At 28.8% G+C, this 27,613-nt stretch overlaps 1 protein-coding gene and 1 long non-coding RNA gene across 8 annotated transcripts in view; both read right to left on the reverse strand.

The window, feature by feature from the left end:
• Positions 1 to 27,296, reverse strand: LOC139904903 (uncharacterized). The gene is made up of 2 exons (XR_011779172.1): positions 27,180 to 27,296; positions 1 to 19,084 (listed from the first exon to the last, which is right to left on the reverse strand). It is a non-coding gene; the product is annotated as an uncharacterized lncRNA (long non-coding RNA).
• The window catches only part of LOC121114280 (3',5'-cyclic-AMP phosphodiesterase 4C), a 531,705-nt gene that overhangs the window by 90,035 nt on the left and 414,057 nt on the right, over positions 1 to 27,613 (reverse strand). The gene's annotated exons all lie outside the window — the stretch shown is intronic.

The raw sequence follows: 27,613 nt of genomic DNA on the forward strand, positions 1-27,613 counted from the left end.
TTTCAAAAACGTTAGCATTTTGTATTAGGTGTGTAAAAAATGCTCCATTAGAAAATATTACAGAGGATACGTAATTAAAATTGCTTTATAATAGTTGTATCCTCAAGAATTTAGATATTTCTTTAATAATACGTCATATATATAGGTAGCAATGTAAATTCTAAGCATTTTTAGATTGCTTGTTTTTTGTTTTGTTGCCAGCAACAAGAACAGTTTTTACTTTATTTTTACCTCTGCAACAAAGTTGAACACAGGTTATGTTTTGCCTCTATTATTTTGTTTTTTAGTCCTTTAGGATTACAGCCAAAGTTACTGTTCGATTTAGATCAAACTTGGTAGGAATATTATATATGGTCACAGTAAGAGACCATTAAATTTTAAGAGGTCAAGATAACACAAGGCATTAATTAAAAATGCATAATTCTGCATAACTTTGGAACATATTGAAGTAAATAGCTCAAATAGGTACAATTATGTAGGTTTGATAAAGATGCTTCATATAGCAAAAACTACAAGGTCTAAGTATCACAAAACGCTATTTAAAATGTATAATCGACGATAGTTTTAGAACATATTGAGGTGCACAGCTCAAATTGTTTTGATTAGGTAGGCTTAATAAGGATGCATCGTTTTATGAAAAATCTGGAAGAAGTTTTGTGATTTACTGTGTGCTTATTCTAGTCTGAAGCTGTTTTATATATATTTATTATATATATATACATCGAAGTATAAAGTGTATCCACTTTAAAGTTCTCTAGAATGACAAAGAGGCACACTGAGGTAAGTCCCTGTCGAACTTGGAGTAGAACGGAAGGTTGTAAACGGAGACATTCCTACTTAAGTTCTTTCTTGATATAAAGTGGGACTTCAATATATTTACTTTCTCTCATAGCTGTTTCCAGCTAATCTAATGAATTGTAAAAAAACAAACAAGAAAACATACACATATACACAAATTTTTTAAATTGTCAGTGTTACAATGTTAATTTTCGGTTTCCTTTTTTACATACCCAAAAATGTTTAGAATATACAACGCTATATACATATTGAATTTATGACCACATTTTTAAAGAGTATATGGTATTTCCTTAACATCTTTTGACTCTATTTGTTGCTAGATCCGGGAAATGATAAAAGAAAATTTAAATAGAGAAAGATAAAGTTATTTACTATAAGACCATCAATCACAAGCGGAACTCGTTTCAACTTATTGCATGCAATTCAAAACACTTTTCAGTTATCAATAGTTATGGTAATAACAACATGAATGGTTCACTAATTAGTGTTTATTTGTTAGAAGATTAATAGAGGAAAGGAAACTTGATAGAAATGACAATTGTTGTTACGATACCAATATTTTTCGACTGGTTTCAGTATCAAAATAAGCAACGGTATTTCAATACTTTTTTGACTTAAATAAAACAAAATGTGTTTAAGCTCAATAATATGTATTGTATATCAATAGCGTCTGTATGTTTTTGTTTGCCATGGGGGATAGCTCAGAAAATTGTGGACTTTTTTTATAAAAAAATAATTTTGTTTGAAGTTTTCAGGGGCTCGAAAAATTGAGGTTGATGTTCTCGGTGTGACAGTATTGATTGTAATACCTATTATGATTCATAGTACCATTAGTGTTGTATTAATCCTTATTCCAGACTGAAGACTGCAGTCCTTTCTAGTTTAGTCTTGGTCCAGTCCATTTCAGTCTTGATGTGGTCCATTTCAGTCTCAGTGAGGTCCTGTTCAGTCCTAAGACTATTAAAGTTTGATCCTACTTGAGGTCACTTAACATCTTTTTTTTCTTCTTTTTATCATTTATAGTACTCTTTTTACCCAGCGTATTACTGTATAATGTCAATATAAAATTCTTGAAACTTGAAGGATTACCGTGAAGTTCAAAAAACTCGTCAGTTTTTATGTATTATAATATTGATGTAAATCGTGTGGATTTTTTTAGTTTCCCCGGTTCTTTTTGTTTTTTTTGAATTGGTAGTCTGAATTTTCAGGATTTCAGCAGTTGTCATTGTTATTTAACTCCTGAGTAGTGAACATCTTTTCCTAAATAGATTCAACTATATTCAAAACCTTACTGAACATCCGTGTGGGCTCATAAAAGACGGAGTGTAACCCTGAGGATTTGTTGCATATTAATGATTGTGAGCCCTTGTTGAACTGAAAGTAGAATTGGGGATCGACATCAGATTAATTTTTTCTATGTCCTTGTTTATTTCCTTCCCTCCCTTTCCCTTGTCACAGCTGATTGTAGCTGATCTAATGAAATGTCATAGCAGCTAAGGGGCTCTCCTCCAAAACATTGTTCAAATTGTCAGGGTTACCTTTGTTGATTATCCGTTTCTAAGTTTTTTTAACTTGCCTATAATACACACAATCTTCATGATTATATATCTATGTATATTAGTGTAACGATGAGATATTGACTGAGTTTTAGCCCATCCATATGTTGTTGTTTTTTTAATCTTTTAATTCTTAACAATCGTAAATAAATAAGTTATTTTGTAAAGGAGGAAGAGGGTGTAGAAGCTACGATTACATTCATCTATCTTGACAAGTTGTCAATTATTTTATGGGGATACTCTTATTACAGTGATATATATGTGTGAGTTCAAAATATTCGTTTATTTTGTATAAACGACATCCGGAGCAGCAATATACCGTACATATCCAATTTATCATAAGACTGTTTATCCTTCGAAAGAAAAAATTTTTTTTTTGAACAAAAAATGTAATTTCACATAATATAACTTTAATATTCAGAGGCAGTATCAACATACACAAAAAAGTTTCCAAATATATTTTAGGTAATTGCAGAATACGTTTGTTTTGGGTTACGTAGGGATATGGAAAAAAGAGCAGATATTTTTACTCATTTTTTGGTCTAATAGAATAAATAACAAATTTTTATTTTATGGATAGACTGGAGATAGTTGTAACACTTTTTACTTTTAACTCAATTACACAAACTTAGGGGCTCTAATATTTAACGTGATATAGCGGCTCTAGTTATTTTTAAAGAAAACATTCTAACTATAAGGTAATTTTGTATGAGTAATTCTCGCCTTTTCTAGATTTAAGCATATGTCATATTCCCTAACTTAATATTAGGGGGTTGACAGTTCTTATTTATTTGGTCTAGTCCAGTCTCAGGACCAGTTCTTAAGACTATCGGTCTTTCGAACTGTCAGAACTAGAAATGACTAAAAAAGCGGAAAAATAAAGTTAAGAGGCTGGGTTGTAGACCGAACTTTATCAGTTTTAGAACAGATAGGCAGGACTGAACTTGACCACAGCAAGACCAAACCAGATGGGACTTCTGTAAAAATTACTTTTTTAAGTTTTATTTTTGTTTCATAATAATTGTACGGCTTTTAAGTTTTGTTTTATGTAGTTTTGTAGATCATAGCATAAGATAGATAACGACGTCCCTAATTGTCCATACAACGATTTTCGGTTTTTTGATACCCGAAGATTTGTTATTTTTGTAAAGAGATTTTAGAGATGATATTATTTTATTTAAATATAAATGCATAATTAATAAAAAAACATATCATACATAATTGTTGTAGATGATTAACTACAGAGTAGTTTGCAATTTTCCAAAGCTCTTAAAATTGTTGGTTTTTTCAGTAAAAATTGGGTTCCAACGATCTGATTTAGACAAATTGCAATATTTCATTTTCCTTTCTAGACCTCATCCTATGTCACATTCATCTCTTTTATATATGTACTCCCCCTTTTTTTTATACATATGACGCACTAAGTTACATATACACAAAGTTATAGTTATAGCTACATACGCTCGTTGTTTAAAAATAAATTTCCTCAGACAAGCACACAAACTTACTAATATATCTTGTAAAGTAACTTTTATTACTCAACAGCTCACAAAAGCAAGACTGATTTAAAGGACTCTAGGGAAAGAGCAGTCGAGAGAAAAATAAACAATTCAATCTAAGAACAAGGAAGACTACATTAGGAATTGAGCAATTGAGTAAAAAGTACATAAATAAACATTATAGTTTATACTTAATGCTCGGGGGTAAAATCATTATTTCCTGACTTTGATTAATTATTTCCTGACCTTGATTCCAGAAAAAAGACCCAATTCTCCGATTCTCGATTTCAATTAATCGTCCAATCACTAACAGAAACTACAGATTGAGTTTTTTTATTATTCGTTATGTATTTTAGTTGTTTTGGGTTTTTTTTTCTTAAATACATTATGTTTTGTAAATATTAAATTAGTAAGTATAAAAAATTGTATTTATATATGATTGTATATATAAGTGTTTGTAAAATGGATAAAGAGGTTTTAGAAAGAGAAATTAATTTTAAACAAAATGTTTATTTATGTCTTTTATAACATAAAATTCCTTTATTTTATTTATTAAATGATTTTAATTCATAATATTAAATGGAGTCAATCCTGCTGAAGAGAAGAAAAAACCCCCAAGAAACTTTGTAATTATGGATTTTTTGATCTTCCAGAAAAATGAACTCTTCCAATTATTTTTGACTCTCCTAATTATTTTGTGAACAATTCGTAATAAAGCTCTAGATATGTAGTTAAAAAAGGCTTGTTTTGAGTTTTCCTCCTATATAATGACGGATGAACTATAATTATTAAATGTAAACTGCGCTATGTAATCTCTATGTATGATGGACAATTATCTTCTAATAATAATCAGATTAGTTGATTTAAAAAAAAAGGTGCAGTGACTTATATATCATAATGCAAGGAAAATCAGAAGAGTCATTATTTAAATATAGGCCCATCTGTACGATGAATTAATCTTTAAGGTAACCGTAATACATAATTCAATATTAATAATAATTCATCTTTAAGGTAAATACTCAAGTATCATTTTACTTTTGTAATACAGTTCAATCAAATATTCTAGAATACTCTTATGTTTAATATAAATATATCTGTCGGCGTAGAAGGATCCCTAATTATTGCAAATGACGCCAGTGTATCTCACTTCCACAAAACGTCATTTCTACAAAATACTTTCATATTTGTATGATCTGCCAGTATGGTTCACCTGACAATTTAAATACTGTTTTGGAGGAGAGGATTGCTAGTATAACATTTTATTGGATTCACAACTAACAGCTATTATTAGAAGAAAAAAATAACAAATCCAACTCCGTAGCAAGTAATCATATAGGCAAGAATTCATAAGATGTTCCTCCTCTATTCTACTTTGGATGTGATATTGGATGTTCAGGATGTGAATTCAAAAAATCTGTAGTGTATCTATCCGTCCATGGATACCTTTAAATGCACAATTAATATTTTTGAACTGTTTGACTACTTGCTCTAAGAAATAACAATGTAACTAAGAAAATTTGTGATAGTAAAATAATTCAAAATAAGTTTGTCTGGTCTTTTTTCTGTTTGCCAACGCCTAATAATTTCTTGTACTCCCTTTAGTTTATCTATTTTTTCAAACCTCATAGATTGAGACTAATATATGTGGTTGTATTGCTCCCCCTCACACTGGAGAAATGATTTGAATCTTGAATCTTGAAGAAAGTTTCATCACACGTTTTTAGAATTTTCTTCATTTCTAGATAAATTATCTTTCAGCAGAATTGAAAGAAATTATGTTTTTCTTAAATTATGGGAGCTTCTTAGGCCCTGGTCTCTTGGGGTTTGTACTAAATATTAAAAAATATATTTTCACAATTTTGAAATTATTCAAAAAAATGTATTTTCTTAAAAAAGTTTTTGGTGGCCCGTCTGCACAAAAAGGAACTTAAAATGATTAATCCTAAAAATGAGAATGGATTAAATTTTTATACATTGACGAATATCTCACAATTTTTATAAACCCATTGGAGGCACAGCATGTATCGAAAATTGATCGCCACAATATGGGAACAATAAATTGATGGATTGATATAAAAGACCATATCGGGGATAACATAAGTCCCTAAATCAAAAAAATGATTTTATCTAGAGCTAAAATACTTGGGTATCTGAATCCATCCTACAATTTTAAATACAAATCTTAAAATTGACAAAAGTATGTTTATGAAATATTGGCTGTATGTATATATGACATATAAAAAATAATTTAATTCATAATGAGATATTTTCCTTTTTTGTTCAAGTCTGGTTTTATGTTGCCGCACCATATTTGTCAAAAGACATTGTATTTAAATTGGCAAAGACTTTTCGTAAAAAGTGCTAGTAACTAGCTGGGTTCTGTTATTAAATAACGAATGCTCAAAAATTTAGGCATGTTTTTTTTTTTTTGAATAATGAATAAATTTGAGGCAAGTCTTACTTATAATTTCTTAAATTTTATTTATATAATTATAACAAGTAGTGTATGTTTTTTAGAATCAAAGGGTCCTGCTTTTTTAAATGCTGTACATTAATCCAATTTGCAAATAAGTAAAGTAAGTAAAGAAAGAGCTAATTTTTGGTAAAGCTGGGGACAGATTGTATAATTGTGAAGCATACTATTCGTATACAAATATCATTACAATCACTTAATGAAGCTTATAGGTATTATAGAATACTTTCAATGCAGTCTTTCTTGGAAATATATATATTTTCGAGAAATTACTCTTTGGGAGCTAGGGTGTCTTAAAAACCGTGTCTGTTCATTTGAGTAACGTTAATTTCAGTAAGTATTATCTTAGCAAAATTCATTTGTGTTAGAGTAAAAATATTAATCCCTGATAGGTTGATATTTTATGTAAAATATTAGCTTGTCAAGCAAAAAAAAAAGAATAATCTTTCCATCTGAAAAGCTTAGGTTAATAAAAACATTATCTGATAAATTCTGATAACTAGATCCCGAAGGAGATGAAAAGTATAAGATGGGTATAAAATTTTTAATTGAATAAATCCAATTAATTAACTATAAAGTTATAGGTATATAAATTAACAGATTAATTAACTGAAATCTTAAGTCTCTGTTATCGAATAGTAACAGTACGAATTGTTTTTTTTTAAATTAATCTATTAATTAAACCTTTTTATCTAAATATTAATTAAGTCAAAAAAATAATTACTGTTCTAAAAAAATAATAATATGCATTTATGTAATACATCATTTGACAGCTTTTAATTTGTGTAACAAAATATTTTCATAGAAAAATAAACAAAAAACTCTGATATTTTAAATGACTTTTGTAGACTATTGGTAACAAATGTTCAAGAAAACTTCAATGAATAAATTATTTTTTAATTAAAAATTTTGGTCTTGAATATTTTTGACAAGTTTTAACGTATGAAAATATTCCTGATACTCCTATCAAAATCTTCTAAATGTTGATAAATCGTATAAAAAACTGTCAAATTGATTTATAACTTTTTTTTTTTAAATTCAGTTGAGAAAATCTACGCCATAATATATCATATCTTATGGTTTTAATAGACACACTGAACATTATGGTTGAAAGTTAATCAATAAATATAATATATAATGTACTGTAATATTCCAAACAGTACTGTTTATTTATTTTATTGATATATAGGACTGCTTTAATGCAGACTGTTTGAAACTTTCAGTAGATTGAATAAATATTTTTTTTCTTTTGCATCCAAATAGTGAATTTGATTGCTAAATATGTACAATAACGAAATCAAGACTAACCAAACTAAACTATATTTATTATTTTTTTATAGGCAATTTAAAAGATATATTTTCGAGCATACATAATTTAATATAATAAAGTAATTGTGACTGCGTGAATCTGAATAACGAAATATTATTTTTTTTAATGGAAAATTCATAATATATATTTCAGAGCTCTACACATTGATAGTATCTTCTTTTTACAAATAAAAGGTAAATTTTTTTTCTAAAATTAACCTTGAATTGAAAAAAAAGTACTAAAAACTGGAGGTAACGATTTTTTTTGTTTATGTTTTGATTCACTCAGAAAATAATGGGAATATCCAGGATAAGATTAATTTGGACCCTGCTTAAATTTTTTGAAATATCTAAATGCCTGATTGACTGCATCACATCATAATAAATTCAACACAATAATAGTTTATAGAAGACAAAAGTGAGAATTTTTTTGAGTTATTAGGATTTGTTGGGTCAGAATTTAAGTAGGAATCAAATTCCAACGGTAGTTAAAAAAATAAACCAATTGAATGCATAATTTAATTTACATTCTAGATAAATCAATTTACTCAAATTTATTTATAAACCTCTTAATTATAAACAACAATGCTTCTTTCATATTTACTTAAATAAAAAAGAATAAACCGTACTATTTTAAATAACTGTATAATGTAAATGTTATCCAGCAACACAATTCCATTCTAGAATAATAGGACTCAAAATGGATTATTGATCATCTTTGTATTTTTTGTCGAATTACTTTTAATTTCTATTAACAAATATTTCTGACTAAAGCCTTTGAAGACCCCGCAAGTTTCTCTAAAATTAGGGGGAAAATTATATAAAAGGGTCTTATGTTTGAAACGTCATATTGGAACCAAAATAAGTCGTATAAATGAAAAATATGTTGTACACTCTAATTAACGTTCTTGCATATCTTAAATAATTTCAAAAATTTGATTATAAAGGCCTTTTTTAACTGAAATAATAGGTTTTGAAAAAAGTAATTTCATAATTTTTGCTTTATTTGAATATTTTATTGGAAGTGTTACAATCCTTAGATTTAGCCAAGTATGCCCCGTTTTGTTTGATAACTAGATACCGAGGAGAATCGACTTGATAATGCCATTCTTGTTTGAATCCCTTCTTCCTTGTGGTAAAAAACCCAGACAACCAATTTTTACAGACCTCTAGTGATGCAAAATTTGTACCCCCAAGCACGTTGTCTATAAATAGGAAGAGGTGGTAGTCACTTGGTGCCAGGATGGACTGTAGGATAGATACATATAAACTGTATATCTGTGGTCCCGGAGCTTCTGGCAGGTCATCAAAGAGATGTGTATCCTGATCATTCTTGCTTGATCGCCAGCTTCTTACAGTAGAGTTGTTGACAGTATAGGGCAAAATTCAGCGCATAAAAACAACAAAAAATAAACACTCTTGCACCAATGTTATGCGACACGAACCAAATATTCATGAAATATTGGGTTCATGTTTATAAAAAAATTTCAAGAGTGTTTTTATTTGAACACATATATTTTATAAACAGATTACATCATTATTTGAGACTAATAGGTGGCATACATTCATAAATAATTTATGAATTGTCTTATGCATACAAAAAAATAATTTCTGGAAATGATTCCCTAACGATCCTTTCAATGTGTATGCGTGTATGGAGGAGGGAGAATATGTCATAGATTAAACCAACCTGATTATGTATGCAGAAAGTCCTGGAGAAAGATAAATGTATTTTATGTATATATGAACCTATTTCCGTTTTCATAGAAATAAAATATTAATTTACCTAAGTGCTTTTCTTCTTATAAAGTAATTGATATAATCATCCCGCTAATGATTAAGATCCATTAATGAAAGCTACAGTGTGTGGGAGGTAATTTTTAAATTCAGCTTTTAATTGATTCTAGTATTCTATATGTTTGGCCGCACATCATACTTATATCTCAAAAATAGAGACAACGATAGAGATTAGTTAAAATTCAAGAATCACGACCTTTTATTAATGAATAAATAACTTAGCAAATTGAAGAATATATTATTAGATTAGGAGGAGAGGGATCTCAACTTTTTCGAAGCATCGCTTAACCTAGCGAAGTTAATTCCTTATTTCTAAAATGTTGCGATAATTGACTTTCATCTATGAGTTGTCTCCAATTTCAAGATAAAAACAGAAAGTATTAAGTGAAGGAAAACTGTTACTTAGATGAGGGATGAAAATGAAACAAAATATAATCGGCCAATAATTTACCTTTTTCTTTCACCACTAAATTTAGATTCTTTTTAGTCAGTCGACAAATGAGTGCACTGCAAGCAAAAAGAAAAGGATGCCTGATTTTGTTGGTACTGAAAATTTCTTGGACACGAATATTTTCGCAGCGGACTATGTCCTAAATTTCCAAAGGTTTTAAACATCCAGCTGTGCAGGTCATGAGTCTTGGAAGTTTAGTTTTATATGACAAGTAGATGGACCCATATTTCTCCAATCATTGTTAAAGTTTATGCTGAGGCTTTCCCAAAGGTTTTGATAACGACTGTTGGGTGGACGTTGAAGGCCAATTATCCTTAGAGAAAGTATGAATGAACTCGGGATGGGGCTCCATTTCATACATCTCGCAGTTTTGCCTGGATAACTTTGCCTCTTTCGAGGGCAAGTCCTTCTGCACCATCCTCATCTGATCTAAATCTCTGGATTACAATGTGTAAAGCATTATTGAGCCCAGGCTGTTAAGACGTTTTACAGCAATATGTATTAGTTGATAGCCGGCATTATGGAGAACTAGAATTAGATGTACAATAATACATCCAAAATATTTTCAACAGGTTTTGTGTTCGTGTCGAGAATGTGATTTTGGTCAATGTGGAGCCACATTGAGTGATGTTTTGGTTTATATTTTCAATAATTGTATGTTCAGTGTGTAATTTCTATTTAACAACTAAAAAGATTAATTTAATTTTGATATTTATTAGGAGAGCCCACCACAGGGGATGGACTAGAGGCTGTAGCCTTCCCCCCTCCCCCGCCAAAGTTAAGGAGTTTTTACTTTTTACAAAAAATTAATATTTGACATGTCATTTTTCAAATTTTTTGTCCAAAAAATGTATTTTTCTATAAATATCCATGGATACATTTGAAATTTAATTTTTCAAATTTTTTTTCATAAAATATTAATTTTTCAATTTTTTCCAAAAAAGTCCCAAAACCAAGGCCCTGCAAAATATACAAGTTACTACTTGTACATAAGTTGCAACATACTCCTATACAAAAGACATAGTTAGTATTTGATTATCAATGTTATTTAATTATAGAGTCAAAATAAAGCAAGAAAAGTTTGATTAATTAGTAATTTTGGATAACTAGGCTTAGTTACATAGATAACCATCTATTCCGAGTTAAAGAAGTTTTCCTGAATACATAAATTTCTAATAGGAATATGTTAAAGTTTGACTAACATTAGGATATCACTTTACCATTACTCAATTCAAGGTAAAGTGATATTTGTCAAAGGGCAAATTAAGTAAAAAATTAAGACTATTTTATCTCTCAAAAGGGGGGGGGGGAAATATATATATAAGAACTATAAACTTTTCAATTGTATATTTTATTTAAACAAATTAATTTTTATTTGTGGCTCCACAACTATTGGCACCTATTTTCTACTAAAAAATAATAGAAGAAAATAATACAATAGTTGTTAGTTCTAGCATTTAGTAACCAATTTATCCAAAAACTTGATGTATAAAAAGTTTTCCCAAAAAAAAGGCAAAGGATTGTTTTTTTATTTTTAAGTTTGCTGAATAATTCTTGACATATTTTTTTTTAGGTAAACGATGTTGGTAAATAAATAAATAATTAATGCACCTTGAATGAATGTTAGACAACTTGTCATATATATAAATAAATAACTCAAGTCAACCCATCAAAAAAAGGTTTTTATACTCTCAAACCAATATTGCTCCTATGGTTTTTGGTTGTTGGCAACCTAAACAGTGTTTTATATTTTATTGAACTGTTATTGGTTTTCTTTCCTTGTGAAAGAGATAATATTTAAGTGTCACCACGACTGTGTGGGGTCATGAATGATAAAGAGTAACTATAAGGATTTGTAGGAGAGTTTTGAGTGAAAACCCTTATCAACCATGAAGTGACTTTTTGTGTATTTCAATCCTCATAGCTACTTGTACCAATCTAATGAAACATCATGTAAGCTATGCTGCTCTATTCCAAAAAATTCTACAAATTGACAGGGTTACAAAGTTCATTTTTATCATCATATATACTTTTACTCGTGTGTATTTTTATTTCCCTGAAGATTTAATCATTATTCTTTAACACTGCTCTAGAATGTTTTTTACCACTATGCCTACAAATTTTCTTTTTGTTCTATGTAATGTAAGCACATTTATTAAATAATTTATATATTAACCATTTATCTTTTTTTTTTGTCGCTTTTTAGCCGATATGGCATTTCAATAAAAATATATAAATTTATCATTCTTTTAAAGTGAATGTTAATTTTTACTAGTTCAACTGGAATTCGCAGCTACTCACCAGGGTTGATAAAAATATTTTGTTGATGGAAACAAAATTTATGAAAAAAACAACGCTTTATAGGGCTCATATATTGTAAAACAATTGATTTGGCACAAGATATGTAATATTTTTTTTTTTGCCTTTCTTTCTTATGTTACAAATGTTCAAAACAAATATATATATTTACAAAAATTTATGAAGAAGAAAATCTAATTTTTTTTTTGAACATTTGTAACATAAGAAAGAAAGACAATAACAATAAAATTAATACATATCTTGTGCCTCAACATAAAAATAACTTTATACAAATATCAAAAATGTTTTTGTTTTTGTTCCATTTTGTAGTGATCTTATTTTTTATGGGGGTGTACGAGCAAATAGTCAACATTATCATCAAATTTGCTCCGATTTCAATGTCAATTTCATGACGTCATGCCTCATAAAAGAAAGATTGAGGCAATCGAAGTAAGATACTTCTAACTTGATCACCTATATCAAGAGATATTTGAATTCGATTTCAAATTTCATGAGGGATAACAGGAGGAGAATTCATCCTAGGAAAACTACCATTCCTCATAAGCGATTAATGTGAACTCCATCCTTGGGAATTACCAGGATTGCAACAACAAAGTGATTCATTAAAGATTAGTAGATAATTTTAATTTTATAAAATGGGAACACTTAAAAAATACAAAATGGAATCCTTGGAGATCCAAAGTTTTAAAATATATCATTTGAAAAATTATACATTCAATATTTTTCTGTAATATAAGCCATGATGTTCATCATCTCTATGTATTATGAATAAGTTATAAGGGTCTAAAGAAGAGTGTGGGGTTTTCATCGTTTTTCAGGCAAAAAATGGAAATATATCGAGTTAAGAACAAGGTACAAAATCAAATAAAACCCTTTTATATAAGTCTAATTAATCCTACTTTTTAATTTGGGTATTGTTTTAAGGTTAAAAATTGAATCTGAAGGATAATATTCCCGAATTACTATATTCATATTTATTTCAGAATTCAAATGACTGAGAGAAAAACTGAGATCAGTTTTAGTATCTGTCTTCAAAGATAAATTTCATTTTGGGCTTGAATTCATTTGTAACAGACACGAGAAGTCACTTCCATTTTTTTCTTTATGACTCATAATGTATCAGAAAAAGTTTTTTGTTGGCTTTAGTTAAGCAAACCCCTGAGAAAATTCAGGTAGGTATTCAGAGTTCAAGTTATAGGAGACCATGGTATCAACGTTAAACATTTGAATTACATTTGCTTCACAAACTGCTGTATTGTGTTCATATAATGATCATTAATGAATATTATTAATAAGAAAATATTTTTCTGCAAAAATAATAATTAATTTATATATATATGACATATATGATATATGGACAATATCTATTTATCAGACTTTAATTATAAATTGAATTAAAATATACAATCGTATATCTCAATAAATAAAAGAAAATTTTTGGGCCCAATGTTCATTCGGCAAAATAGTATTCGGCAAATTGTCCTTCAGCAAAAAATGTTTTCTAGCCATTGTTCTATAAACATTTTGTTTATATGTTTCATATTTCTAAATAAGGCCTAATATGGAATATAAATTTAAAAAAATAAAAACTCGGCTCAAATATATAAAACTAAAAAGTGCCAAAAATTTCCATTAATTAAAGCTTTTAATAATAATAACCTATTTTGATTAAAAAAAATTTTAATTTTATTATTAACAATATGAAGAAAAAAAAATGTTTATAATTGAGTTATTTCTTTTAAAACTTGTCCTCGAATTTGAAGCCATTATAATTCAGTCTTATATTTCAAAAAGTTATCATTTGAACACTAATTAAATTAGGTAAAAAATAAAAAAAACTTATACGAGTATACAATGTGAATTTAATAATCAAACATTCTTGAACAAAATTAAAAAAAGTGAGAAATGTCAACACAAAAGCAAGTTAGAAGAATTTTTCTCAATTTGGAGTGTCATTACATTTGTATACTTAAAAGAAAACAATTCTCTGGAGAATATCTTAATATAAGCAAAAAAAAGTGTAATTACGTAACTTAACGATAAGCATTATGGAAATTACTTTTTTTACTATTTTTTTATAAATAAATTCCCTGTAAAAAGAAAGACTGAATTTGTATCCCACTATATTTGAAGAAAATGTTTAAAAAACACCCATAAATAATCTATTATATTTTCTGAATTGGGGGTTTTAAGAGAATTTAGTACTCTTTAAAAATATCGGGGATCCCTGACACCCGTTTGGCCTTAATTGATACACAAATTGTAATGCATATATAATTTTTTTTATAAATATACATATATATTATTGCGATTTCCATGAGTGTGTTAAATAAATGTTGCTCATTATGTGGGTTGCGACCTAAAAGTGGGTCACGGATCTCTTAAATGTCAAAAAATTGAATATAATATGGTATTATTCCCTCTGTGCTGCATATTATAAGGAGTTAAATTTGTACAAGACGTTTAAGGATCCTATTGTAAAAAAGAAAGCTCATCGCTGAGAAATGATCTGTCTAACTGACAATTTTAAATAATTAGGATTTGATTTTATATTCAAGTGATTTATAAACATGTATTATACTAATTATTACTTCATTTAATAACCCAAATTTATATACCAAGTGGTCTATTAAAATATAAAACCAGTTTGAATTTTCAACTGAAACAAAATATAATTTATTGATTAACAATAGAATTTTAACAAAATTAATCATATTAATGGATGTGAATCTGAGCTCTCTTAAATATTAATTTAGCAAGCCTTAGTAGTAATGATGGCCTCCAGGGGCAGGGGAAGGCCTGACATCCGCTCCGGATGTAGTCATCTGTCATATCATCTAAATGCTTACTGACAGTGGATTTGAGGGTTTCGGCGTTTGGATGATATACACTGTAGGCCTCCCCCTGGGTAAGCACCAAATAGATGTAGTCGAGGGGTTTAGTATAAGAGCTTCAGAGTGACCATAATTGTAAAAAAAGAGTTCAAAAGAACTCAAAACAATCATAAAAGGAATCTTGGCATGGAGGAAATTGGGTTCTTTCATTGCCTGTGTCAAAATTAACATCCACTCTCACAAGGCTCTTCCCACTCACTTTTTTGATAGCTTTATGGACAGTCTAGACTCTTATGGACTCGAGGGGATTGGCCTGAGCTGTTTTCTGTATCTCTTTTGAATCCAGTTTCGTCTTTTTTTACACAGCCCTTCTCACTTTTTAAGATTTCGAGCTTGTTGTCAGCATAGACGGTAATCCTGGAGATGGCCAACTGGTTGGAGTGTGCGAATTGAACTTTGTCAATCACGTTCAAGTGTCATTTTCTTTACTTGTACGTAAACTAGAGAGGAAGATTTTTTTATTGTTTATGGTTATATATATCGAAATATGAATTAATTTCAATCTGTCAACCTTAATTAATTATTGAATTTGTTCAGATTTAATGGAGCACCCAGTATAAAAGCTAATTTTTTAACATTTTGGGATCCTCAAAAAAATTAATTATAGTTAAAGCCTTCTCGTGATTTATGATTCATAATTTATTGCCGTTTAATTTTATATTATGAATTTATTAATTTGACAGAGTTTTTACTAATTTATATGTAATTAGCAGCTCCTTCCAAAGATTAAACAGAATCATATGTTGATATACTTTGACTATAATTATTCATTAATACGAATATAAATGTAACTTAGTCTAAATTTAGAGAGAAAATATTCTATTTTATTTTTGCACTGACAGTCCACATATCTACCGAGTAGAAAGTTATTCATTCAAGAGTATTGTAAAAGCCTTTTATTACAAATAATAAAAGTACAATTATATAATATAAAAGACCATGAGACGTCATTCTTTCTTTATTTGTGAACCGTCAACACAAAAACAAGCTATACAGATATTTCTCAAAATTAAGTGTGGTTTACATTTGTATTTTTTGACATATTTTCATCAATTTTGATTAACTATTTATGCTTATTATCTCAATGATTGTGTACAGACTTCCATTTAATTCTTTACCATAAAATAATGATAAATCGATATATTCTGTGAGTGAAAGAGGCTGATATAAGTCACATAAATTAAATAAATATTCTTAACTATAGTTAAATATTTTAAGGAGTTTTAACCTATCCAACAAATTTGAATAAAAATTTTATAATTGGCTCAAATATGGTTATGGCATATTGTGCTGTTTCTTTATATGATGTACGAAATACAGTCTCCTACGTCTAAAATGTAACACTTTTTGGAAATAATAAAAATGGCTATATTTCAAATTATATCATCAAATTTGGAAAATGTAATTCATAAATATATAGCCACCTTTTACCTAAATAACTAGTTCCAGCCTGATGCATAACTTTGTCCGTCAGTTCTTTATAAAGCTCGGCTCTATTTTGGATCAAACACTAATGATTGTAGCCTGCTGTTGGTCCTTCGTTGTGTATTGGGATATCCGAAAGCTTCCTCTTGAGGCCCCAAACATACCAAAGTCCAGGTTAGAACAGTTGGAGCTGTGGGGAGGCCAAGAGTCTTGTTTTTCAAGCTTATTGAAAAAGATTTAACAACAAGTCACAAACTTTTACTCGTATAGTATAACATCAAAATATAACAAATAGGAAAAGGCGCGTTATTTATAAAAGTCTTGCATTTTAGATGGCAGGCCTGGCCTGTACATTATTTCTTTTCTTGATTTTTTTAAATGTTCCATTAATTGGTCTGATGGAGTTGCACTTATTCAGTATAAATAAACAATATATTATTATATTTACTCCATCTGACCTAGTAATTTTGTGTGAAATCCATATACATAAAGTATATTTCCTTCTCTACGAATGACTGGGCGCGAACCTATGTACATTGAGTTCAATAGAAAAAAAATTCCCAAGTGCGTTGTCCATTGTCGATTTTTTTTTTTTTTGTCATAACGTACTAGATATTCCAATACATTTGACATAAACAGTCATTACGATTGATTAATTACATTGTCTACAAATGACATCATCCAATAATTTGTATATATGTTTTTATTAATGAACTCTACAATAAATATCCCTTTTCTATCCATTTCGATATCAATAGTACATAAGAATAACAAAACTAATAATTTGAGAAATGTAAGAGTTATATACATATAATACAATATTTTTAGCGAACATGAATGAGATAGTTAATCGTTTTTTCCTTCTTACGAGTATATGACTTTTAAACTATGTTATTTTTTATATAGAGAAACATTCGTTTAATGATACGGAAAAAATGTTTTTTGTTCTTCTTTTATATTGGAGTATATGTACAAAATAAATATATATTTACGTATGCTCATCTAGAAATAAAATGCAGCATACTAATATATTATATAGAGAAAGAAATAAGACAACAAAATGATTTCGATCGACAGTTTGGCAAAGTTGTGCTGTAGTTATAGACATCAGATATAGCAAAAGGTAGAGACAAGGATACAATGTTACATATTGAGAAAAATTATGGGTATTTTGGGCAGGTTATATAAAATCAACATGGTATCCCTGACAAGTTGAAGAATGTTTGGAATGAGAGAAGCTATAATCAGATGCGACTAGGGAGGAGGGAGAGAAGAAAATAAACAAGGACATTGGCAAGAATTACTCTGATGTCAATCCTCAATTATACTCTGAGTCCAATAAACAATTACAATTAAAACTCCACAACAAATCCTGAGGATGCCTCTCTGTCTTTTGAAGAGCACGCACTCAATAGTAGAAAATTGATAATTACACCGTCAGAGTCAATCAGAGTTATAATTTCCATTTATTAATGTAACAAAAACAATCAAATGTCAGATCATATTTTACTTTTTGTCTGTGGATACCTTTGCTCAATCACTCGTGCATCTTGTCGCTTTTATTACTATACTAATCAAAAAGAAATTGCCCTTGAATTGAGATGATGTGTTCCTAATTTTCCTTACTTATGAAAATGAAAAGGAACTTTATAACCATTATTTTTACATTTGTGTCCTAAAGTGAGCAACATTACAAATATTTTAAATAAATCTTGACAGCTAAATACATAAAATGTGGTCCAGATAAATTGGGAAAATCTTCAAAGGGGCTTAACAAACGAGCTAAAAGGGATAGAAATGTAAATTATTATTATTATTTGAAAGGTACATTGAAAGGTACATCTAATGACACTCAATAATTCATAATGAGATCCACCTCTCTTGATAACCTCTGCCATACAGCGCAGGAAACTTTGGCGGGCCCGGGTGACTTTGTATGAAACCATCATTCCCATTGTACTGGTTCTGGTTTCCCATTAATTTTTAATTTATATTCTCTGGAGGGATGGAGTAGCCCCAGGAATAAATTACACCTTCTAACAACACTATACATCAAACAGCCAAAAAGGATGAAACAATGTAATTGGGATTCATGGAATTCCAACGCTCATCCAGGGAACCATTGAGAGATTCGATATTCGGTGCCCTTTTCCGGTAGGCCCTGGCCTCGGCATGTAGTCAAAAGTAAAAGTAAAACAGGTTTGGCGAGTATGGTGACCATTTCGTTTTTCATGGAATGCAATTTTGTTCCACAAAAAGGTCAGATGAACGCAAAGTTACCATTGCTGTGTGTGGCGGTGCATCATCTTGTTGAAGCTCGTTTTGAGATCAATCCTCTCATTAACCCTAAAAGGACCATCGGAACATATATGTTACATTTTAAACAAATGTTGATACTTGTATTGGCAGAAATAACTTTTTGAGCAAAAGTTTTACAACTGGAGTAGTAACATAATATTCCTTATGTTAAACGGCCTACAAAGTGTCTTGCATCATTGTTCATATTGCAAGGAATGACGATAGAATTCCACCAAATTTGACTATTAACTACACTTCTAGATAAGCTATGGACAAAACAAATTATAATAATATGTAATATCATTTAACTTTTTTTAGACTGAGCTACTATTTGGTACATATATGTGCCATTTTGAATGAACTTTTTTATCAATTATTCACAAAATAATACACAATATTTCATTTCAATAAAAAATGTAATAATTTATATTTATATTTTATTTTCTCCCAGTTATATAATAAATGCCGTATATTAAAGCTAAAACCATTCTCAATATTTTTAAAGTTGTCAGAAATTAATTTGGTCCTTATAGAGTTAATAGGCTTCTTGACGTTGTAAAAAGCCGCTTGTTTCCCTAAGTCAAGTTTCATATTTCTATTGGCATGTGTTCTGAGCAAAGTAGAGCAGCAACCTACTTTCTTTTGTCGCTTTGTAAAGCCATTTTTTGATTGACTGTGTTATTTTTTTTTGCGGGAGGATGTCAATACACACAGTTTGTACAGCTGATACGTGTTTTTCTTATTCCTCTTTTTTTATAAATGTCCTGCATTCAAACCCGGTATAGTGTACACTTTTATGTAAAAAATCTATCAATATTAGGTATTTTCAATGAATAAATATAAATAACTTAGAAAATATGTTGTTGTGAGTATACGATTTTGCAATATTCTCAAGTAACATACAAAGATGAAAGTTTCTTATATAACTTTATCTATTGTTGACTTGTTGAATCGAAAGGAATTCTAAGGAAAAAAAAGACAAAACGTCTGAAATAATAATAAAGCAAAAAACATTTATGTTTATTACTCGAGTTGTAAAAAAACAAAACATGCCCGTAAGTAAAAACAAAAAAATCAGCTGAGTAAGTAATCCTGATAATTTGAAGAATATTTCAGAGGATAGCAGGTTAGGTTTTATGATGTTTCATTGGATTAGGTGCGAGCAACTATGGAGGAAGGAAATAAACACAAGCCCTACTCCGTATTTTGCAAGAACTTAGATTTGAATTACTCCATTTGTTATCCTCCATTATAATCTAAGTCCAACTGGGACTTAGCCTCATAACTTTCCAACATTTTATCAGTGTTACTCTATGTCATTCATAAGCTGACACATTTTACATTTAGATGTTCCCTCCTCAAGAATAAAAGCTTTTGAAAAAGAAAAACTTATATTCAAATTTAAAAGAAATGTATATTGTTCTCGTCTATGGACGTATTATTTACAAATATTTTAATTATTTTCACTTTTCACAAACTGTCAGTCAACAAAATGACAAAGAATTTGACTTTTGTAGAGCGCAACGATAATAAAACTGTAATGTTTTTCAACAAAAATCATATTTTCAACAATGATGTGAGTCCAAATATTTTCATAGTACATTTATATTTTTTTAAATCTACATCAATTCAAGGTGATTTCCCCGCCTCCGCCTTTTTATTAAATATTTATCGATTTGTTCCTTTAAGTCTCTTTTGTGGAACTCACATAAAATCTTGTTAATCTGTGAATATATCTCTAGTTTAACAGGGTCCGCACCTTAGGGGAGCATGGCATCCATACTTTTCGAGAATTTAACGTCACATAGCAGTGAAACTGTCAATTCTTTTCACCGTAGTTATTGGCTCCCCAATTTCAAAAACAGTGCACGGAGCCTGTATTAGAAAGACATTGGAGATAAATACGACGCTGTTGACTACTATTGATTTTAAGGATCATTTTTATTTTGAAATCAAGTTTATTAGTTGCTCATGACATCCATTTTCTGTAAGCCTGCCACATTGGAGGCAAAGATAATAAAAAAAAGTTATCCTGCATTTGTTAATTTTAATAATAATTATTTAATTTTTTAAACCATTTGATTAACATTCTTAAAGATATTTTTTAACCCATTTGATTAATATTTTTAAAGATATTTTTTAACATTTGTTCATTATTATAAATAACTTCTGTTCTTTTATGCAATTTGTGACGTGATTAAAGAACTCATTTTTGTACAATTTAAGTTTGATAACTTTTGAAGTAGAGTATCGATAATAATTAATTAATAATTTTACCAATGAAATGTATTGAAATGGATTGAACTTATTACAAAAACGTTTGTTTCAACTATACAATTTTTTTTATTTACATTTTACCCTTCTCCAATATTATAATTAAACATTTTCATAATACAGTCAAACCTGTCTTAAGCGATCAGGCAAGCTCAACTTAAAAAGTGATTGCATAGTGCAGGTGACATCCTAAACCAGTTTTGATATCTTGAAACAATTCAAAAGTTAAGGGATAGAACAAAAACAATAGAGGATAAAATTTAGTTCCGGGCAGTAATGGCAGGTTGATCACTCTCAGGTAAGCAGGGAAAGAAAGACAGAAATATTGGGAAAACATTAATTAATGAATATAAATGCATAGATTTTTTATTTATTAACTGGTCAGGAGAGGGCTTATGACTATATTGTCGGCTTTCCCTGTTTTGTAATAAAAAGTCTATGTAAGAATTAAAAAGTTTCCGTTAAAATCATATTAATTTATTAACCTATGTAATAAATATGCACTTATTTGTGAGACCTCTGCCCAAAGATTGTAGGGACACGCTTAATACATTTATTTATGCTAAGAAATTTCTGCATCAGAACAGGATAAGGACCCTTAAGTGCTGTGATAGGCTTTAATCAGGTGACTCTTAGGCCAGTTTTGACTGTATATATATTGTTCTAGATCAATTAATTAAATATCATTTTAAAAAGTCAAATACCTACAACAAAGCGAAATGACCCAATATAAATAAATTTTAATTATCATCAACTTAATTTAGTGGTCTCTAAATCTGAATTAATTTTAATGTAGTACAATAAATTAAGTAGAAATGCATAAACAGAAATTATGTTTGAAGCTATTCATGCAAATAAATATAACTATTCAGCATAGTTAATGAAAAATAACTTATTTTTTGCTCAATATTTTATATTTTTAGTTCGTTTTCATTGTTATGTGAAATACCCAAAAAGACTAAGAATCAAAAAAATTGCTGAGAAATAACTTGCTATCTAAGATGAATAATTATTCTTGATTTCACATCATTATCAACAAAAAATCCAGTTACAATAATTTTTCTTAAATGTAGTATAAATAACATTTATATTCTTCAATAAATTATCCGCAATTTTATCCAAAATTATTTTGATTAATCTTTTGGAGGGACTGCAAATAACACTTTAAGAATCCAAAATTCATCGTCACAATAAAATAATTACAAACTGATAAATTTGATTTGAAATGTTATATCAGGGTGGAAATAAGTTTCAAGAATCAAAAAACTATATCCTTAAAACTCTTGAATAATTCATGCCAAAACTTTAAATAAAAAGCTTATAATTTAGTCAAATACGAGATGTGTTTAAATAGTTTAGTTACTTTACCCATTTCGTGGGCAACGTATATTTAGTATGCTATATATTTTTATTTTGTTATGTTAGTATACTAAAAAAAGAACATACATTTATATAAAGCTATATAATATGTTTAGATTGTGTTTGAGAAACCTAATGGTTAGAAGTATTTTGTTTGTGTGACAATTTTTGTGATTGAAGAGCATGGATCAAAGAATTTGCATGTAATTTTTTTATAAAAAATGATATTAATTGCTCTAAAAATACTTGAAATTTTGTCAGTAGCAGACGGTAAAAATGTTCTGAGTAAAAAGAAAAGATGTTTATAAGTTGTGTTTACTCTTCCAAGATGGCCGTGAATATACCCATGACAACCCTCGCTCTAGACACCCAAGCACGTTGAATTGGTGAAGAAAATGTTTTATGATAATAGTTAAAAACTATCAAAGAAGTTGCTGAGGAAATTCACTTATAGGTTGGTTCGTTCCTTAACATTTTTTTGCATGTTTTCGACATGAGACTTGTTTCTGACAAAAATATTGTCAAATAAGCATCACTTATGAGCTTTTGACAGACGTCACTGATGATCTGGAACTGCTCAAAAAGATCATAACTGGTGACGAATTAAGGGTATATGGTTATAATATCAAAACCAAAGCCAATTGTCCAAATGGAAAGGCCATAGCAAAAAAATACCAAAAATGCAAAATACATCTAATCATTATGCCTCTCAAAAACAAACTTAACATAATATATATAGCTATAAACAATAACATATGTCCTTTTACGATTGTAATTACATAAACAATAAAAAAAAATACACCATACCAAATAGACGGTGCCCACAAACTTTAAAAAGTAACCCTACTTTTCGACACACCTCGTATGTCTATGAAATATTGGGCGGAAGACAAAAATATTTCTTAATTTTGTTTAAAATTGTTTTATGTTAATTCAACCATTCTCATATTTGTATTTCCTCCTTATACTTTTTTTCTAAATATTGAAATTAAAAAAAAAAGTAGGGGGTAAAGAGGAAAGAAGATTTAATTTTAAATAAATGAATACGTCACGAGGAAAAATGAGGTCGTTTGCATTAGTTGTACTTTTTTGTCAAACAGGAGCTTCATAAAGTCACTTTTTATGAGTTCTCTATGTCCACGAAATCAGTTACAATAGCTATTTAGATATATTCATATCATTCAAATCTTAATATTAGGTGAACTATACAGAAATCCATTATCTTATGTTTTTATAAGATATTAAGTTAAAACATAGTTGTACCTAGGTACACAAAAAAAAAAATCCATTACTTTTAATGAATTTAAAAAGAAAAAAAATCCCATTAATTTTTATCTCCATGTCAAGCAAAGGAATGTTCACATTAGGGCCGGACTCAACAATTTCCATTATTTTGCACATTTTGGACAATTGGCCCTTCAGAGGATACAGTATCCTTGACATCAAATTAATTCAATGGAATCGACAAAATCAAGATTGCTGTGATTGTCTGTTACAGTATTGAGACTATAACACTCTTCACATTTTGAGCCAGCTGGCTTGTGCTTTATCCTTTATCGAAGAAAACTTATAAAATATGGGGTATTTCCTTATTGCTGGTGTTCATCTTTGACAGCTGCTCAAATAAGCTCAAAACTATCAAATAAGTTTTTTTTAATGCAAAATCTTACAAGTCTGACTTATTACAATGCAAGATACACATTACAAAAGACATTGAAAAAAATATTATTACACCAATTATCTATAATATGTATATTATTTATTAATACGATAGGGGTAGAAAATATTGATATACTTACGCTAGTGTATGGAAGGTTTCTAACTCTTGTCCAGGGAATATGTGCTTTCTATTGTAATATCTACTTTAATCTAAAGAATTAGGTCATTTCTTTTTTTTTTTAAATACTTCAGATAAAAAGTATGACCCCTCATCCATTACGTAATAGTTTTGAAAGATATTCTTGTAAATAAAATATATAAACTATCACTATTTATATTTTTTGTATTATTATATTCTAATCCATTGATTATCAACCTTTGTATCACTGTGGAGCACCAATACGTATTTTTTAAGGATCATCTAATTTTTACCAAATATAGAATGAGAATTTACATGTTTTGAAACATTTTTTACGACTATTTTTTGTTAAGAATATTCATTTTGTAATTTTTGATGTTTTTTGAAAGAAATTTTTTGTCGACATTGACAACCTCCCAGAGTCTTAGACTATACTATACAGAGCCTTTGTGCTCTGCAGAGCACCGGTTGGGTAATTACTGGTCATACCTTTGAAAAATAGAGAAATACATTTTTGAATTTTCGATCCCAAATAAGTGAATTAAAGTTGTCCATAAATTAATAAAAATTTTAATCGTTTGTGTTCACGAACATTGTTTATCTACCAATGATGTCAGATGTTGTGGGTACTGTGAATATATATCAAAACTTTTATATCATATAGTTACTATGTTAGCAACATTTTATATACATTATACATATATGTATGTATATAGAGAAAAATGGTGATGTTGTTTGGTATAAAATGTATTATTGTAAAAAGTAATGCAAATCTGGTGTATTTTTTAGCTCTCCCATTTATCTGGAATTTGTATTGGGGAAAATTAATTTTATTTCTTCAGCTGTTGTCATTATTCATTCCTATATTCCTTTCCTGCTAGATTCAATTTAATTCACAACCTAATTAAATATTATTGTATGCTCATAAAAGATAGGAAATAACCTTGATGATTGTTGCAATGTTATGATTATTGTAAATCCTTGTTGGACTCGGAGTAGAATTGAAGATCAACATCTGAGTAGGTCTCGCCAATGTCTTTGTGTATTTCCTCCCCCCTCGTAGCAACTAATTGTAGCTGATCTAATCAAACCAAATTTCCTTTATTAATAATAGAATGATTGAAAATTATCTTTAATAAAAAAATGGTTATTTAGGCCCCTCTTCCACCCAACCCAAAACACATACAAACCTGAGGACGGCCTTGCAAGCGCATGTGAATTGACATAAACAGTGGCGTTATTAGCTCCTTTGAGGAAAGGGGTCAAACTCAATATATATAAGTAATAGCAGTAGGGTGCTGATAATTTTTGGGGGTAAGCCCCTCCCTCACTAAATGATAAAAGTTTGTCCCTGGTCCTTATCAACATTTATCAAAAAAAAATTACTCAAAAAGTATCTATAAGTATTGTACATCAATGTCAATTCCAGGACCGGAACCGGTACAAGAAATGTTGAAACCGTGACAACACTAATATTGTGTAGATTTTCAATTATAAAATTATGTCTTTCCTTTAGCCAAAGTTATTTATAACTAACACTTCTTTGTGAATTAACATAAAATATAATGAATAGATAATCAAATTTAGTCTCTTTTATTAACTTTTCATGTAAATTAGGACAAAGATATGATAAATTGAGCAATGAATTTCATTAGAATAATATGAACAATATATAACATTTTATAAGCCAACAGCGTTCTTCAATGCAACATATTCCCAAGTACTTTTATTGATCTAAAAACCCCAATTAAATATTACTTAGGAGCCAAATTATGAGCAAAGAGAAGATTAACAAATTGCATTCTTAAAGATGCCAAAATTCATGTTCATATATAATATAGGAATAAGATAGTGATAGATTGTATAGTTAAAAGAAGCTATGTCGGAACCAATATACCTTAGTCTCGTAAATACACAAAGGTTTTAAACTTAAGCAAAAAGTATTGGAAATCATAATTTATCCAAGTAATTTGACTATAAGTGACTCAATCTGGTTTTGAAATATTGAACTGTACGTGTGTATGTATTTATGAGGTAAAAAAAGTACTATTTTACAACATGAAATGGACAAATTTCCAATAAATCTTTATAAAAGTCCATCCACAATAAGAAAAAAAAAAGATTTAACATCTGCATTTTAAATTACTTGATGTCTATGGTAAACATTTGATCTTTGAATAATCAATTAAATCAAAGTAATATATACTGAAAGCTACGACTCGCAATTAGATTTTGACTCTAAAGTAATTTGAATTTGTTTAATTGGGAATATGATACTCTTAAAAATATATTTAATTGCTTGATGTTTAACATTGAGCTTGATGAAAATGCTCAAGATCTTGCACGTTTGAGAAAAGATTGGAGACTCTATTTGTACTTCTTGAAGAAGGGTTGTTTCTGATATCTGTATATTTTGGTAAATTATTTGCTATATATTCAATTTTGGGATAATTTGAAATAACTAATAATTTTTACTATATTTTAATCAAAATATTTGATTATGGAACTATAATAAAGCCCTAAAAAAGCATTTTAAATAAGATATTATTTATATTTAATTACAGCAAGGATTTTTTACAAATTTTAAGTGAAATTCGTTGCTTTTAAAGGATTTAATTATAATATAATTATTTGAAAAATAGAAATGTATTATTCTTTCCGTACAAGTTTGGAATAAAAATAATTCGAGATGACTTAAGCTTGAACCGTTACATCTGAATACAACAAGGATTATCAAAAATTAATAAAAATATAACCTGGTTAATTAAGTATTCATTGATGAACATTACTTGCTAAATTCAACACATTTGTTATTTTCTATTTTCTCTTAAATAAAGCAAAAATGTCTCTGAAGTTTTTGTAAATATTTATTATATTATATTGTATTTTTTAAAATAGGGTCATTAAAAGATATATAACGTTTAAATTACCTCATAAACTTTTCCCAAAAGGAACGCCTGTTCTTTATACGCAGGACGGAGGTAGAAAGGGTTCGAGGTAAAGCCGAATTTGGAGACGTATTCCCTTTTGAATTGCCATTTATTTTTTTACAAGAAGGGATACCTAATAACCTGGAACAACTTTGATTCCGCTCCAGATCTTGTTTCAGAGTATCACAATTATATTCATATGGAGACTTTTCTTCTGTTTCTAATGTTTTCACTTTATCTGACACTTCACCTCCTATTTCGAATGTTACACGATTTGATTCCATTTTGAATTATATGATTATTCAGAAAACAACAACTATTATATCTAAAAAAAAAACTATTTTTTCATCAAACTAATTTTTGGATAAATTTTTTAGTAGTATTTTTTCTTTTTACATTATGATTTTTCGCTTTATTTTTTTTACAAAGTAAAT

Source organism: Lepeophtheirus salmonis, chromosome 3, assembly GCF_016086655.4.
Source record: "Lepeophtheirus salmonis chromosome 3, UVic_Lsal_1.4, whole genome shotgun sequence".
NCBI classification, from domain to species: domain Eukaryota; kingdom Metazoa; phylum Arthropoda; class Copepoda; order Siphonostomatoida; family Caligidae; genus Lepeophtheirus; species Lepeophtheirus salmonis.